The sequence below is a fragment of the Aulonocara sp. 'chitande type north' Nkhata Bay genome, linkage group LG16, assembly GCF_057382095.1.
Source record: "Aulonocara sp. 'chitande type north' Nkhata Bay isolate Kocher_YH1m ecotype deep benthic linkage group LG16, A_spYH_male_GT1.1, whole genome shotgun sequence".
Taxonomy (NCBI): Eukaryota; Metazoa; Chordata; class Actinopteri; order Cichliformes; family Cichlidae; genus Aulonocara; species Aulonocara sp. 'chitande type north' Nkhata Bay.
In genome coordinates this window covers 31,751,220-31,766,885 of record NC_141359.1, presented here as the reverse complement: position 1 = coordinate 31,766,885, position 15,666 = coordinate 31,751,220, and the positions used below count along the sequence as shown (strand labels likewise).

At 41.6% G+C, this 15,666-nt stretch overlaps 1 protein-coding gene across 1 annotated transcript in view; it reads left to right on the top strand.

Moving 5' to 3' along the window:
* Nucleotides 1-6,557: 6,557 nt before the first annotated feature.
* The window catches only part of gli2a (GLI family zinc finger 2a), an 84,999-nt gene continuing 75,890 nt past the window's right edge, over nt 6,558-15,666 (top strand). The window contains exon 1 of the mRNA XM_086266495.1: nt 6,558-7,035. The gene's annotated coding sequence lies outside the window, so the exon portion shown is untranslated. The remainder of the gene's footprint in view (nt 7,036-15,666) is intronic.

Genomic DNA, 15,666 nt, shown 5'->3' with positions numbered 1-15,666 from the left:
ACACTTTGGAGGACCACTAGAGGGAAGCACTTTCCTAATTATTCAAGGCACAGTTTCCCTACATATATTGTGACTCACTGAATGCATTACACATTGTGTGTGTGTGTGTGTGTGTGTGTGTGTGTGTGTGTGTGTGTGTGTGTGTGTGTGTGTGTGTGTGTGTGTGATACTGGCCAGCTCTTTTTGCTTCTAAAAACCCATCATCAAATGTTCCAGTAAAAGAAAGAAAACTAAACATCCACATTAAGGGCTGAATATTTAAACATAGGTCAAAAGGTCAAGGTCATGTGATACTGTGTTATATGGTTTTAAAACAGTATTATTTTAATTTAGTCCTACTAATCTAATCTAATTTCTTCTATCATAAGCAAAATGATCAGAGTAAGAAACTATTTTAAAATACATGTTAAATATGTGTTATTTTTAATTTCTTTTTCTCAGCTTATTTGCATCATTAGTGTGTTTATAATAACCTGAATCTTCCGACTGTGCACAGATGACGCTGGAGGAGGTCCAGTGACTGAAGGAGGAGCTCAGCGATGGCAGATAAGAGGACAAAGCAGCCCCTGTACTCCAGCAGAGGGCTGCCTCACTAAAAGCCAGTACCTCATGAAGTCCACCTTGTTTTATGGAGCTGGGAGGATTGAACATGTCACATGTTGCACAGATTTTAATGCCCTCTCTGTTAGTGAAGGCAATAAACTGATTTTAAATGCAACATTAAACTCTGTTCAAAGCAAACCTTTCTATTTGCTTTCATTTTCGTGAACTATGCTGAATATTCTGTACAGATGTGTCTGTTGAAAATGGGCTTCAGTGATAGCAGAAAAGAGAGGAGACCACACTTTAAATATCTGAACAATTACACTTTTTCTGTTCTTCAGATTGCATGTAACACACTTAGTTTGGATGAGACAAATAAGAGACACTTTTGTTATCCCGAAATTTGATAAATTCATTGTTAAAGGAGACAAAACCCCATGTGAAACAGGATAAAGTAGAAGAGTTAAATAAATTAAAACACAATATGACAAAACAAAAGAGCTCATTAACGTAAAATGACTCATTTTATTCTAAAATAAAAGGTGAACAACAAATAAATGCAATAAAATGATTCAGAATAATGTAATATAAAACAATATAGTAGACTATATTGTTTGCCCTATAGGGATTAGATTTTTTAGTATTTTGCCCATGAACTAAAACCAGTTTAGCTCATTGGTTCAGCTACCAGTTTTATCAACTATCAATAAGAAGAGACAACACGTATGATGTTATGTAAAGGTAAGATTTGTGCATTTGGGCTGAATTCAGCCCACAAAACAAGAAACAGACATAAAAAGTGAGTCTATTTGTTCATGTTCAGTGACACAAATTGTCCGTGGACAGATACTTTCTAACTGATGCATTTCAACAACGTATAATGTGCTGTCCAGAGAAAGCACCATGGTTCACGTAACCACGGTAGCCAAGAAAACAGACCTTTAAAAGGAGTGGCAACTGTGATGAATCTCTAAACCTAACCACATTGTTACAGCGCGTAATCCGAACCAAGTAATTTTTAAAGGCTACACCAAGCAACATATGTTTACCATTAAAAAAGTTATTCATCTTTCAAAATTAATAACATATTAAAAAAAATAATAATAAAGGATGAATGAAAATCGGTCAAATGTGTGACTCAACCCCCTACGAACTTTTGGCCATTAAAAAGTGAAAAATATTTTGGGCACATAAACACAAAATAGTTCATATGTGACTGAATAGATGAGAAGTCATGTTCAGGGAGATGAAAAAATGTATGTTCAGAGATACAAATCAATAGATTTAACTATAACTATTTGAAAACTGCTGTGAGACTGCGCTGGTTTGTTGTGTTGCAGAGATGTACTCCCTGTGTCATGCCACTTGGAACCACAGGGTGGTGCAGTGAGTCATGGCAGTGTTAGTCAAGCATCCTTTAACTCAGCACTGGGACAGAATTTATGCTGCTTTAATACTGAGCTGACGGGTAACCATTAGAAACCTTCTTTCAAATAATAATTTTAAAACAATTATTATTATTCTTTAATAATGAAATTTTAACTCTGATACGACATAGATTTCTAAATATTTGTATATTTATCAGACAATGTGTTTTAGCCACAACCTTTACTGTGTATTTAAAAAACATTAACTTGACTTGTTTCACAGATCTTAGGCTTATTACTTCATTATGTAAAACAATGCAGAAAAGTTGACGTAATGATGAATAATCTTAAATATATAATGCTGCAAAACATCTCGGAGTGATTTTTTTCTAACAGTGAAATCAAAATAGCAGCATGATTGAGCAATGGATCACCGACCTGCCAAGTTATCAGTAAGAAGTATGCTATAAAGACAAACGCTGAGTTTCTATTACGCAGACACTGACCGTCAGATCAAACTGAAATCCACCAGATTGGCCAACAATTTCATTTAAAGCAACATGTGACCTATAAACACGGGCAAATAATAAGCTGCACCATCACGGGCTGCAGGGGTCATCACTAAAGAATGCATGAGCTAATACGATCAAACTATGATCTTGTGGTCAGACTTTGAATCCTTTGCATGTCTTCACCTCACCTCCTTCCTTTTATACTTGTTCCCTCTTTGATTCTCTGTCCAAAAGCTTTGGTGTTCGATCTCTGCCGTTACATTCTTCTGCTGTAATCAGGGGAAAAAAACACTCATTAAAATTCCTGCCTGTGAGAGTGTAGTAGCACAGGAGAGAGGCCTGACACTGGCATTCACCCTCTTTTGAGGACACATACAGGCACAGAGGACGCTCATGTGCACAGGCTGGTTTTCACAGTGGCCACTCAGGCATGATGCAGGCGCAAAGAGAGAATGCCACAAAAGGTGGCACCTTGAGCCCCAAAACTAGCTAGGCCTGACAGCCCTCCTGTGACTCCGTCTCTCCTGGTTCTCTTTGCTCTGGAGCTGAACATGTGCGGCCAGGGTTACCTGGGATGTCCATGTTAGTGCTTGTTTCTCTCACACATGAATGGCAGGGCAGGATCACGAAAACATGCTAAAAGGCCTCTTTTATGGACTGTGTGTGTGTGTGTGTGTGTGTGTGTGTGTGTGTGTGTGTGTGTGTGTGTGTGTGTGTGTGTGTGTGTGTGTGTGTGTGTGTGTGTGAGTGTGAGGGGGCTCTGTGATTGACAGGTCCTCAAAAAACAAGAAATCCTCGCAGGGATGAAAAGCCGATGAAGAATGAATGCATCTGTGAGTCGGTGTCTAACATCACCAGTCATTCAGCTTTGAGTCTCTGTTTACTCAACTGCTATATAGTTATAAAACTGAGTTTGTGGCTTATTGTTGGGCAGCACTGCAAGTTTCAGTCATTATGCAGCTGTACTGTTTATAAGGCTGCAGAAACCTGCAGTCAGCTCACAGTCAAGAAGTCACCACGATGAGTGATTGCATCCTGGTATTTAGTTGTTTTTTAATACACAGCAATGGCGGCTCAAAAATCTTGCAATGGCTCCCAGAAGTTAGCACCATATGCAACCCATGCCATAGAGATAGTGACACAGAAGTTTAAAATGCACTTTTAAAAAATGTTTAATGTTAATGTTTAATTAATGAAATCAAATTCACTTGTAGATTTTGGGCATGATAGTTGATGCCAGATTAGGTTAGCAAACATAATAATAACCAGGAGCATATAATTAATTGTGAATTAATTTATGTTAATATTATTTCATCTAACATTTTGGAATCAGTAAAAAAAAAGCTTCAAAATCTGACCTTGTTTTGTTGACCAAGTTAAATATTCGCTTGTAGACACACTTATCATCATGTTAGTTATCACGGGATTACTTAAACCACCATGAAAAAAACTGGCAGGTAGGTAATAAATCATTTTTAAATATTTATTCTGTTATATTAATGAAAGCAGCCGGATTTCTCACTGTAATGATCAGCTCAACTATGTCAAAACTGCAGTTAAAGGTTTGTTAACACTTGCAGTTAATGTTAGAGCTTTAATATTTTATTAATTTATATACAGAGATCTAACTACATGCACTTCACTTTGGCATTACCAACTATTGTATTGCAATGTTTTTATTCACGACTAATTCCTGAAAGAAGAGCTCTGCCTCCCTATATTCACATATTCCAAATCCCTGCACAGCACTTCCGGGAACTATCTGAAATCTATATGAACCACATGACAATCCCGCATTCTGGACCCCACTGAAGTAACTCTTCTCATTTGAGGGTCTCTGTGTGGAACCATTTTGACAGAAAACAGAATAAAAGATAGTCAACAGTGAGATAAAATCGCTTTAGATTTTCTTCGAGAAAACTAGACAACCATTCCTGAAGACCACTTACAGAAATTGCAAGAAAGCTACCTAAGAGAGTTCAGGCTGTGTTGTAAAGGCGGTCATACTAAATATTGACTTTCAGGCTCATTAGGATTGTACACACTCTGTTTTTGCCTCGTATGCTGTGTTTGCACACGTTTCAAAGTGGAAACATATACAAACATATAAGCATGCGATAAACTGCTGGACTTATTTTCCATTTTCTGAGTGAAATATGAAGAAATGAGTGACAGCTCAAGACATTTGTGCAGTGTTGTATGTGACTGTGTCATGAGTGGGGACAGCTCATTGGTAAACTGGTATTTATGTAACACTTTTCTACTCTTACTATCCACTCAGACTTCACACACGCGCTGCACTTCAAGTACTTTTTAACTGCCACTCACATTCTGACGCAAAGCATGCATCAGGAGCTTTGGGGTTCAGTATCTTGCTTGGGGACATTTCCAAATGCAGACTGGTGGAGACAGGGAACAACTCACTTGATGGTCTGCACAGACTGCAGAGAGGACATGAAAACTCAGTTATTATTATATTTTATTTGAAAGGGGAAACTGATGAGTTTATATATATAATTTCTGTTTTCTGTTTTCACACATTCACTGCAACACCCAGCTTTTTAAAAACAGGACTTTTAGTAATGTTGACAAGGCCGATGCTGATGGATCGAGTGTTCTTCAGACTTTAACCTGCAAGATACCTGGTATAAAGTCTGTGCACTGATGTGTGAATAAAGCAGCTAATAACCTGTTTCATTAAGCGCTCCATCAGGCAGCTTCACCTAAACCACACAGGCACTTACTGTAGTAAGACTATGTCCTGCCTGTGAAAAAGGACTACTGATTCTCCTGAAATTTTCCATGCTCCATGTGTGAAAGAGTCAGAATGCACAGAGCTCTGCAGCTTCTGGTAAGCCTGTGTTAAACGCAAATTCACTTAAGACCGGAAGGTGAGGAGGCGAGCTGGAGCACGGTTCTCATTTTCTTTTGCATTATGTTGATGGTCAGGTGCTGCATGGTGTGAACTTGGGGAAAGGATGCCACGTTGGCATCCTTTCCCCAAGTTCCCACTGGGAAGTTCCACTGGGAAGCACTAGGTCCTGCATTCATGTTTCTGTAAATCTAAAATTTTTAGAGACCTTGTGACACCTGCATGGGAGCCATGTTCCTCTTGTTTTAACAAATAAGATGCTGCCTTGGCATTTTGTGGCTGATAAAGTCAGTAAATCAGCTTCACCATGAGGCACTTCAGCATTAAAGTGGTGCTCACATGGAAAAACATCTGCTGGGGTATATATTCTAAGATTGAGGCCTTCAACTTTGGTTACTATGGGTATTTTTTATTTATTTATTTTATCATTAATCTGTACTTAAGCAGGATTTAGAGTTCAGTCTTTTTACTCTTCAGCTAAATTCAGATTTGATTAAAAGTAAACTTCGCGCACTTGTGCAGAGTGGACCTGGCTTCCCTCAGTTTCTGTCTCCTCTTTCCACATCGTCACTTTCCTTAAAAAAGAACATCTAATATTTTGAAAAAAGAACCACAAAATGAGCCTTTGAACGCTCTGCCACTGCCTGGGTTATGTGAGGTGAAATCTACTGTACATGCATCACATCATAAATGCCGTTTGTCCGCACCGTGCTGCCCCCGCTGCACCGCTCAATAAAAGGTTCCAACCAAGATGAAAAAGCCTACATGGAAGTAAACAAAGCATGAATTATGAAGATTGCCTGTTGTCTACTTTTTAAATCAACAAGCTGTGACTGGAACTACAGGCTGTGGATGTATCTGTTGCTGAATGCGCGTTTGGTTTGTTCATGATAAAAGAGCGCTTTGATAATGTGTCCACCCACTCAAAGAAATCACTGCTCCCAAAAGGGAAAATTACCAGGCGCTTATTTCTTTTCCAACATCAGCGCTTCAGCTGATGCAGATTTGCGCATTTTAAGCGTGAAGTCTAAACCCGGCTCAGATAGACACGCTTAAAGATGAAGCCTGTGAAAAACCGGGCAATAACTGAAACTTAAGCTAACTTTTTCCCCCTGCTTTCTGCAACTGCTGGATTGAGTTAGCCCGGCCCATCTGGTGCAGCAAATGGCCCAACTCACCAGGGAGCACGGGGAGTGAGAGGAGGGATGGTGAGGGGGGGAAGAGAGACAGAGAGAGAGAGAGAAGGAGGGGGGTCGGATTGAAAACAGATCAGCAGTCTGAAGATCTCAACAGCACCGCATGTCTCTGCAACAACTGCCGTGAGACGCACACAAACCGCGTTTGCTTCCAAACTTTTACGCGCATCAAGGAAGAAACTTAAGCATGAGGTTAGTTAGCTGAGAGCGCGCACAGCACAGCACGCACGCACAAGCGCACCTCTTCAGGAAGATGGATTGTAAGAAAAAGTTAGACACTGCGCTCTGAATCGGGAGACGAAAGAGAGAGAGCGATCGAGAGAGAGAGAGGAGTGTAATGTCGCGCAAACTTTGCGGCTTTCCAAACTTTTCTTAACTCGGTTCATGGAGTTTTGCGTCCAGCCTGGAGAGCGTCGCTCAGTGCTGGTGCCAGCTCGGTTCTAGTTTACGGGAATCTCGACTCCTGGCACAGTCCTCAACCCCCCACCCCCGGCAAAAACACGGAGCTGGAAGAGCTTCGAGGAGAAAAAGAGACGTCAGTGAAGGTAGGAGAAGTTCGTGCAGATGCTAACTGGAGTCGCTTTAATGTTGCTGGGTTTTTTTTCCCTCTCTTGTGTTAGAAAGTGTTTCACTGCTGTTCCTCCTCCTCCTCCTCTTCTTCCTCTGTTTCGGCTGCCTTGCGTGTCAGCGGCAGATGAAGCTTTTAGGGCAGCTTCACATCTCATTTGCACTTTGAACTTATCTGACACAGGAATCCAAAAAATTTTTGCTCCTGCAACTTGATCCATATGGGAAGAGATGTGATCAGAATACCCGGCGCCAATCCTCCTGCTTCACTTTTCACAGTTTAGCACTAACGTACCCAAAGTCGACTGTATTTTTATCTTCTTTTCATTTGTTTCATTTCAAGCAAAAATAACCTTTGATATATATTTTTTTCCTGCTTCATTGTAGTTATTCTGATGTCAGCCACACGCTCCACTTTTTTAATCCTGTAATGGTACAAAGGAGCAAAAATCAAACAGTGAGCTGAGGAATGGTGGACACATCAGTGCCTTGGACTGTGGGAGATGTGTACTTATTGTTGAAAGATTCAAAGTTTACTGTTTGCTCTGCAGCCTGAGCAGTCAACAAACACTTCACGCCTTTGTGGGGCCCTTTAGCAGCTATATTTGCTGTTGGCTTTCCCTCCTATCTAACAGGCGCTGCTAATGATCTCCAAAGTCATGGGTGGACTTTTATGAGTCCCCCTTTTTTCTTACTTGCTTTGGCCTAAATGTTAGTGGGAAAGAAGCCCCGTCTTTGGTGGGAATTTTTCTAAGTCACATTTGAAAATCTGCTTTATTATTATTATTATTTATTTATTTGTATGTTAATGAGACACAGATTTAGGAAAATTGGGATTTTTTTGGACTTTAAGGCCAAAATGAAGCTTTTTCTAAAGAATTTTTTGATTTTTTTAAAGGTTCAGATGATGGCAGCATTTGTGATCCTTTTTTAAAAACTGAGAAGGTTCATGTGTGTTTTTTTGCTGCACATGATGACACTGGCGGTCAGGGCTGAGGTGATTTGCATGAGAAGAAAAAAGAAAAAGTTTTAGTGCGTTTGGCCATTGTGAGGAATGAAGAGTTCCAACAGTTCAGGCCTATGGAGAGTGAAAGGAGGGAAGAATGGATGAGCCTATTCAGCTCATTCAGCCTCAGTTTGGGGGCTCCGCTCTGTGCCGTTCATAGACCCTATAGTGGCCATGTCACTTTCATCTCTGCAGCCCCCGTGTGCTGCTGAAGCCCCCCATTTCACACAGGCCCTATTTTATTGATCTGCTTCTTGTTTTTTGTTTTGTTTTGTTTTGTTTTGTGTGTGTATGTGTGTGTGTGTGTGTGTGTGTGTGTGTGTGATATCTCCCCCACAGCACATCTATCTAAACACGTGTGTGTGTGTGTGTGTGTGTGTGTGTGTGTGTGTGTGTGTGTGTGTGTGTGTGTGTGTGTGTGTCTGTCTTTTTTGGAGGTCTGCAGAAAATTTAATGAACCACATACTGGTAAAGGAGTCAATGTGTGTGTGTGTGTGTGTGTGTGTGTGTGTGTGTGTGTGTGCGTAGGTGTGTGTGTTGGAAGAAGAAGAAGAGGAGGAGGGGGTACTTTTCTTTTTTCTTTTTTCTTTTTTTTAAAGCAAATACCGATGAAGTCTAGCGTACAGGGGCAGAAAGGAGGGTTTGGAGGGTGAAGTGACTCTGAGGAGGGGGAGGAGCACCCCTATACCACCACCACCCTCCTCCTCCTCCTTCTCCAACACCACAACCGCTCACTCCTGCTGAGTAAACTCAAAAGTTGAAAGACAGAGAGAGAATGCCTCTCACAGTCTGCACTGTACCAATGAAGCCATTCAGCGGCCTGTCACCTCGTGATGGCATAAAGTGCAGCCAGCGTCGGGATGCAGTAGCTGTGGGGGGGGGGGTGTGGGGCTTCTGAGGCCTCTGTGGTTGAGCGGAAAAATGTTTGCACTGGAATTTAGCTGCTGTGGATGAAGGATAGCTGCTGCTTGCTCCCTTAAGTGCCGTGTAAACCCCTGAACTGCTGCAGGGAGCGTCAGACAACACTTTGCAGACATACTGATGAGCACTTGGCCATCAAATCTTTGAATATGTGCCTTCAATCACTTCAGTTAGTTGATTGTAATCCAGATTATAATCCAGAAAGTGTACAGAACCTCCAGAAGATGAATGCGTGGATGCTTGGCTGTTGGTGGTAGATCGGCAGAAGAAAAATAAATAATGAAAAAGCAATTTAGACTGACAATCTGACTCCATTTAGGCTACAATTTTTAGAATAGCCATGGGAATTGGGACATGGAAAAAAAAATAGGTGTCCAATTCATCTTTATGTTTATTATGCCTTTTGTCCCCCCCGATCTGCACTGAAAAAAAACAAGTGCAGGGAGTTCCAGGGAAAGGCTGTATTGTGAGTGTTAATAAATCAATACTTCAATACATGTCACATTTTCTAAAATGACAATATTTCAAAAATGTTGTTTTTCGCTGTTACAGCATATGATATGTAATAACAGTATGCTGATCAAACAGGCACTAGACACCTCTTTTGGAAAGTTATGTGGATTAGAAAACTCAATTCCAAGGCTGTGGAGGCACCAATAAAAAGAGTCAAGAGGAATCTGGCGATATTAGCTAATCGACACAAAACAATTACTTGATTTTATTTTATTTTTAAAAGCAGATGAAAATACAAAAGTGAGCTAAATGATTATATTAAAGGATTATGAAAAATAGTTGAGAACGACACCCATATATTCAGAGTGTGTGTGTGTGTTTTTGCTCCTGTTTTCACTGAGCTGGCCTCAGACTGTCATTTCAGTCTGTAACTGCATCTTTGGGCCTTTTTCATCTTCTTCTTCTTCTTTCCTCTCTCTCCTCCTCCTCCCTTCATTTTCTTTTGAAAAACTTAAACATTACTGGCAGAGGAGCAGAAGCATGTGCACGCCTGAGCGTCGTGGACATGGTAGTGAGAGAGTCTGTGTGCGAGAGTGGGAGTCGATCTTGATGAGTCGGTCGTGAAAGGCCTGTTAACTCCTGCCTGCCTGTTGCTTTATTACCGTTCGAGTTTGTAGCGAGCCAAAATTAGCCTCGGGCTACCGGGAAATGTCCTCCAGGCTCCTGACAGGCAGTCCGTCACCAGCTGCAGCTCTTTTCCCTGACTGATGAACTAAATGTAAATAGAAAACCGTGAGTCATGTTGTCCCTGCTCAGCTTTGCAAAGTTGTTTTTCAGACATTAATTTTGGACCGAGTCAGGGTGAGATAGTTTCAGTTCAAGTTCAAATTTTTAAATTGAACTTTAGGCCCAAGAACCTAAAATTTAAGAGCTGAAGCTAAAACCTAATCTGCTGCAGACAACATCCTTCCTTCTAAAACTTTTATTTCTTGTTGATCTCATTGACCAAAGGGTGTTTTAAACCATCTTGGCTTGAGCTGAACTAAACAGTGATTAGATTTAAGCTTTTAGGGAGAGGTGAAAGCACACTACTGTAGGTGCGCTAAGGTGCACAAAAAAGATTGAATCTTTAAAGAGAAAATTGATTTGATTGATTGATTTTCATTATGATTGGAAGACAAATCTAAGTGAAATTTTAATATTTGAATAATCGACCAGTCTGAGCGTAAAGCAGGAAATACTCAGCTTCAGATGCATTCACACTCCATGTGCTTTAGGTGAGTGATCTGCCTGAACAGAGCGTGGAGGAGGCAGCACGCATGATGCTCTGTAAGGTTCTGGAGAAGCTCGGTTTGAAACCAGCTTTTAGTTATCCTGCTAAAATCTTCTCTGAGCACGCCTTAAAACCTGAAGCGACCGTCTCTGTGAGAGTCCCATAACTGACAACTTAAGATTACTTTCTGTTTTAATTTGTTTTCACTTCAGGCTGTGGTGTCTCAGGATTTTTGTCCATTCTGAGTCTTTAATGGGTTTTTTTTATGCCATTTCTACTTATATATTTTCTTTGAGTTCTTCTGCTTATCATATCGACGTGGCTGTTATGGTTTTATTTCTCCCTCTTTTTCACGCTGTGTGGTGTGCTTTTTAAAAAAAGGGTTTTGACTTGAAATTTGAGGGGTCAAAAAGATCAGGAAACTCACAATTCTGTCTTCACGTCTGTCACGGCCATTGTGCTTTTTTAAAAATATAGAAAACGTGATATCATCAGTTTCATTATCAGTTTCTCTTTCTCTTTTAAAAGACAAAAAAACATAATTGTTAAATATTCACATTATTGAGGGGATGATAAGTGCGATCACACACCCCTTACAGAGCAAGATGTGTGTTTGTGTGTTAGTATAGGTTTGTATGCAGGGATTAAATATATAACGACTGATTTTCACCATCACAAAAAAATGCTGTAAAATAATTAATTTGGTTTGTTTTATTTCAATTTGCTGAACCCGAAGTTAATGATTATGATTTAGAAAATAAAACATAATGAAATGTGTAGCTCAAAGCTGACATGTGGACCAAGTGAGAAATATCTGATATTGTATTAATGAAATCTGTTAGACACTCTGATTTGGTGATGATGAGACTCACTGTGAGACCCGCAGCACACAGACAGACGGGGTGGGGAGGTGTGCTGAGGACTAAAATGTGCAGGGATGAATTGATGAGACTTTAATGGGCGTTTAGAGCGGCAGTAAAAGGCGGCGTGCAACCGCCATCTTTCACAGTCAGCCTGCACTTCAGACGGAGGGGAAAGTGTGCGAGCGAAAGAGAGAGATGGCCGCTTACATTCATGTGTAGAGCCCTTCACTCAATCCCGTCTCCTTTGCTTCTGGCATGGCGGGCGGCGCAGGACAATCCCCGCTTGTTTTAACACTTGTTGTTTCTCTCCCCTCGAGGCGTCCCGTTCAATTCTGACTCAAGTGCGTGAGGTTAAAGAGGCTCACATCATATCCGGGCTGGGCTTCGTCCTCTTTACACTAGAGCGGGTACGAGTGGCCACTCGAATCCCGGCACAGAAACAGAGGTCACGCCACATTCAAAAGGAGCACACATGGCCTGTGAGAACACATGTGAAAATGCAGGATAATGTAGTTTTAACAAGCCGTTTTAAGGGCTGTGCAGTAAAATAACTGACAAGCTCATTACAGGCCGATTGACCTCGTCAATCACTGCAGCCTTTCTCCTTCATCTTCAACACGATTGCGGCGGAAATAAGTTGTTTCAGGGAAACTGAGCCAAACTGAGGGTCTAACGATCGCCTTCCTCTATCATGTAATTCTACCTCAGCCAGCTCGAGACTCTCCAAAGAGGGAGGAAAACTTAAACACATCCACTCTTGTATACACTGTACTTGGTGTGATGCACGATGTGTCATCAGCAGCAGCGGTGGACAAACACACAGCCCGGTCAAACTCTTCACAGACGCTTCTCCACTGACTCATCTCAAGCCTGGTTTCCCAAAAGTGTTTCAGGTCTAACATCATCATTGTCTATCAGCTTACAAAGGAACAATGGTGGTCACAGAGCGGGGGTCTTGCGGGGAAACCCTACCCAGGTCACCACAGGTCAGTTCATTTGCAGGAAGGGAGGGAGGGGGGGTGGGGTGGTGAAACTTATTCTATTATCTCACCGCAAGATAAACTCTGTGGACAAAGGAAAGTGACAGGTTGGATGTTTTTTTTAAGCCGAACACTGAATATTTTTAATTTAGTCCTGTGACTAAGTGATGAAGTGTTTGTCTCTGGCTTGGACCGTTAGAAAAATGGTAGATTACCAGACATTATTAGCCTGTATCAGCTACAAGCAGTAACCTCAAGAGCTGAAAAATAAAACCAACATGGAAACAGCAACAGGTGCAGTTCCTTTAACATCCACTTGAGGCTCCAGCAGTCTGTTAGTGCCCATAGACGTCCATGTGATGTCCAACTTCACATGAGAACAACAAATTATTTTCCGTCTCTATAGCTAATTTTCCCCTTCGCAACAGCTTTAATTGTGTGATATTTTTAACTCACCTGTTTAAATTGTTTTGCATATTTTGCATCATTAGGGGGCGTGGTCTCTTTGACTGACAGATGGCTGTAGTTGATAGCTGTCTGCTAGGCTTCACCTCGTCCCTGACCTGGACCTCTGGATTGTGTTTATGCTGCCTGAGCCTTTTGACGCATTTTTAATGAAATTATCGGACCAATAATATGGCTGCTGTGCGGTTATTTGTACTAACTGATATCAAAGAAGTCCAAGCTCCAGTGAAATTCTAGAATTTTATTAAACTGTGTCTGTATGCTCCCATACAGTCTACAGAGGCAGACTGCAAAGCATTTCAGCGATGATCAGGTGAAAACTTACCACTTCATTCAGATATGGTCACTTCCTGTTGTAGCTAGCATTTATAGATGTAAACAGAAAGTTGGCACCTAAACTGCACTGCACTCTTCTGCACATGTAGCCCTTACAGAGAATCAGCTTCAGATATTGTCCACAGTTGCTTTTTATTAAATGTAGCACACAGCACAGAGAAATAGTCGACCTTTGACCTGTTCACACTTTAGGAAATAGTTTTTTTTACACGGGCACAATCAAATGTTGTCAAGGTGTTTAATATCCAGACTAAAATTGGACATTTGCATTCTCATATTGTGCGTATTGTAAATAAAAAAAGGTTAAAGATTGAACTTCACATCTTTAGACTAAGTCGAACTGTCTTCCCAAAATATTTGAGTCTGTAGAAAGTGATGATGGTGTCCTGTTTATTGTGAACAAATGGAAACCACATGGGAAGGCAGAGTAATGTTTCCAAGCTCATGCATGCTTTCTTCAGTCCATGTTGCCCCCCTGACTGGCTGTGGAATCAGCTGTTAGTGCCATTGATGAGGAGGATTTCTGATTTCCCTTCACTGTATCATTGTCACTTCCTCATTAAACACCCAGCAGGCTTTTTTCTGTGTGGTGGAGAGCTGTGAGATAGACTGACACAGGCTAACAGACAATGCAGTATTGTCTGTGTTGTTTGCCGTTGGCCCTAATCTGATGCAGAGGCAGAGATCGGGGTTTGCGCAGAGGCCACTCGCAGCAAAATGCAGCCATCGTGCTCAAAGAGAGAGAGGAGGGGGATCTGTTTGTGCTCCTAACTCTGGGGTTTGTGTTGGGAAGGGGAGAGGGCAGGGAGTTTGTAAGTTGTGATTTACACTAGGCCCTCCCATAGCTACAAAGTCAACGCAGCCTTAAGGGCAGGGCAGCTGGGCTCCTTTTCTTACATTTCCATATGATGGGAAATATTAGATTCCACATCATGCTGACTCAGTGCCAGGCCACAGTCTCCTCTCAGATAGAAGCCGGAGACAAGAGTCGGAGCTCAGAGTTGAGCTAGGATATAGAGACATGTGGTTGTCTTCAGCAAGTTCCTCCAAACCTTCCCCCTCCTCCCTCATGGCGTTTCTGTTGCTGCCATCCTCTCCTCTCTCTCTGTGGCTTGGGTCCAAAAAGAGGTCTGCTTGTGTTTTGTAATCAGCTCATTAGAGAGAAAGTAGGATGAAAACCTCGCCGTGTTATCTTCAGGGCCCATTTTTGTTCTAATTTGTTTCACATGCAAAACTTCTGTAATGTCAGGCTGCTCTGAGCGTGAACTCGGTAATGCCAAAACATGGTCGCAGGGCAGCAGTGGATTCCAGGGTGAAAAAATTCAGGTGAAGACGGCAGAAAAAGGTTGTTTAACAGCAAAGCGCATGTTACCTTTCATATGGGCCTGACATAAGAAGGTCACGCTCTAGGTTAAAGAATGCAGCTTCATTAAAGTGGTTTTTCTAACACTAAATCTAATCCTTGCATTTAGAGGACAGTGCCATTTGGCTCACCTTGAGCTACACATTTAGTACTTTTAGAGTTTGTAGCAGCCACATAAAAGCACACAGGAAAAGGGACGGTCTACCATTTCTACACATAAGGATCAATCGAGAACCACAGCTCAGCTTCTCAGCTTCTTGGAAAGTTTTGAGGCTCTTTCTGGAGCAGAAGAGATGTCTGAGTAACTAACTGAAAGTCTGCAATACAAACTGGGAGTGTGGAAATTAGCAGCTAATGGTGTAATTATTAGTTTTAGTGAAAAATGTAAAATAAAAAATTAAAATGCACTTTAGGTCCTGATAACTGTTACTGGTCAACTAGGATCTCATCTGAAGATGCGCTTTGACAGCTGCTTTGGATGCCTGCATAAACACACATGCACAGCAAACTTCAATGGGAGTCCCTCTGCTGTGACTAAAGCTTTGACTGTGAATTGGCAGCAGCTGGCATGAGTGGCCGATGCAGACACATGCAGACTGTCAGCTATCAGACACTTCTACTAAACTCACCACAACGACGTGGAAGCTACACCACAGTGAAACCTGAGTGTAGCAAATGCCAACATTGGCTCGTTGGAGCGTCCGAACACAGACGTGCAGAGTGGCAGTTTAGCTGATGTCGTGGTCGAGGTCAGTGACAGCTGGAGTGGTCGAGAGTGAGTGCTAACAGCACGTTTAGGATGAATGGCCCCCGGCCAAATGCTTCAGAGAGGGAGGCACGACTCAGCAGTGTGCATGGTGGCACCAGTGACAGCTGGGACTTAAAACACACATTACATGGATACAGACTCAGCTCAGCTTCATTCAGCTGAGATATGCAAGCAATGAGA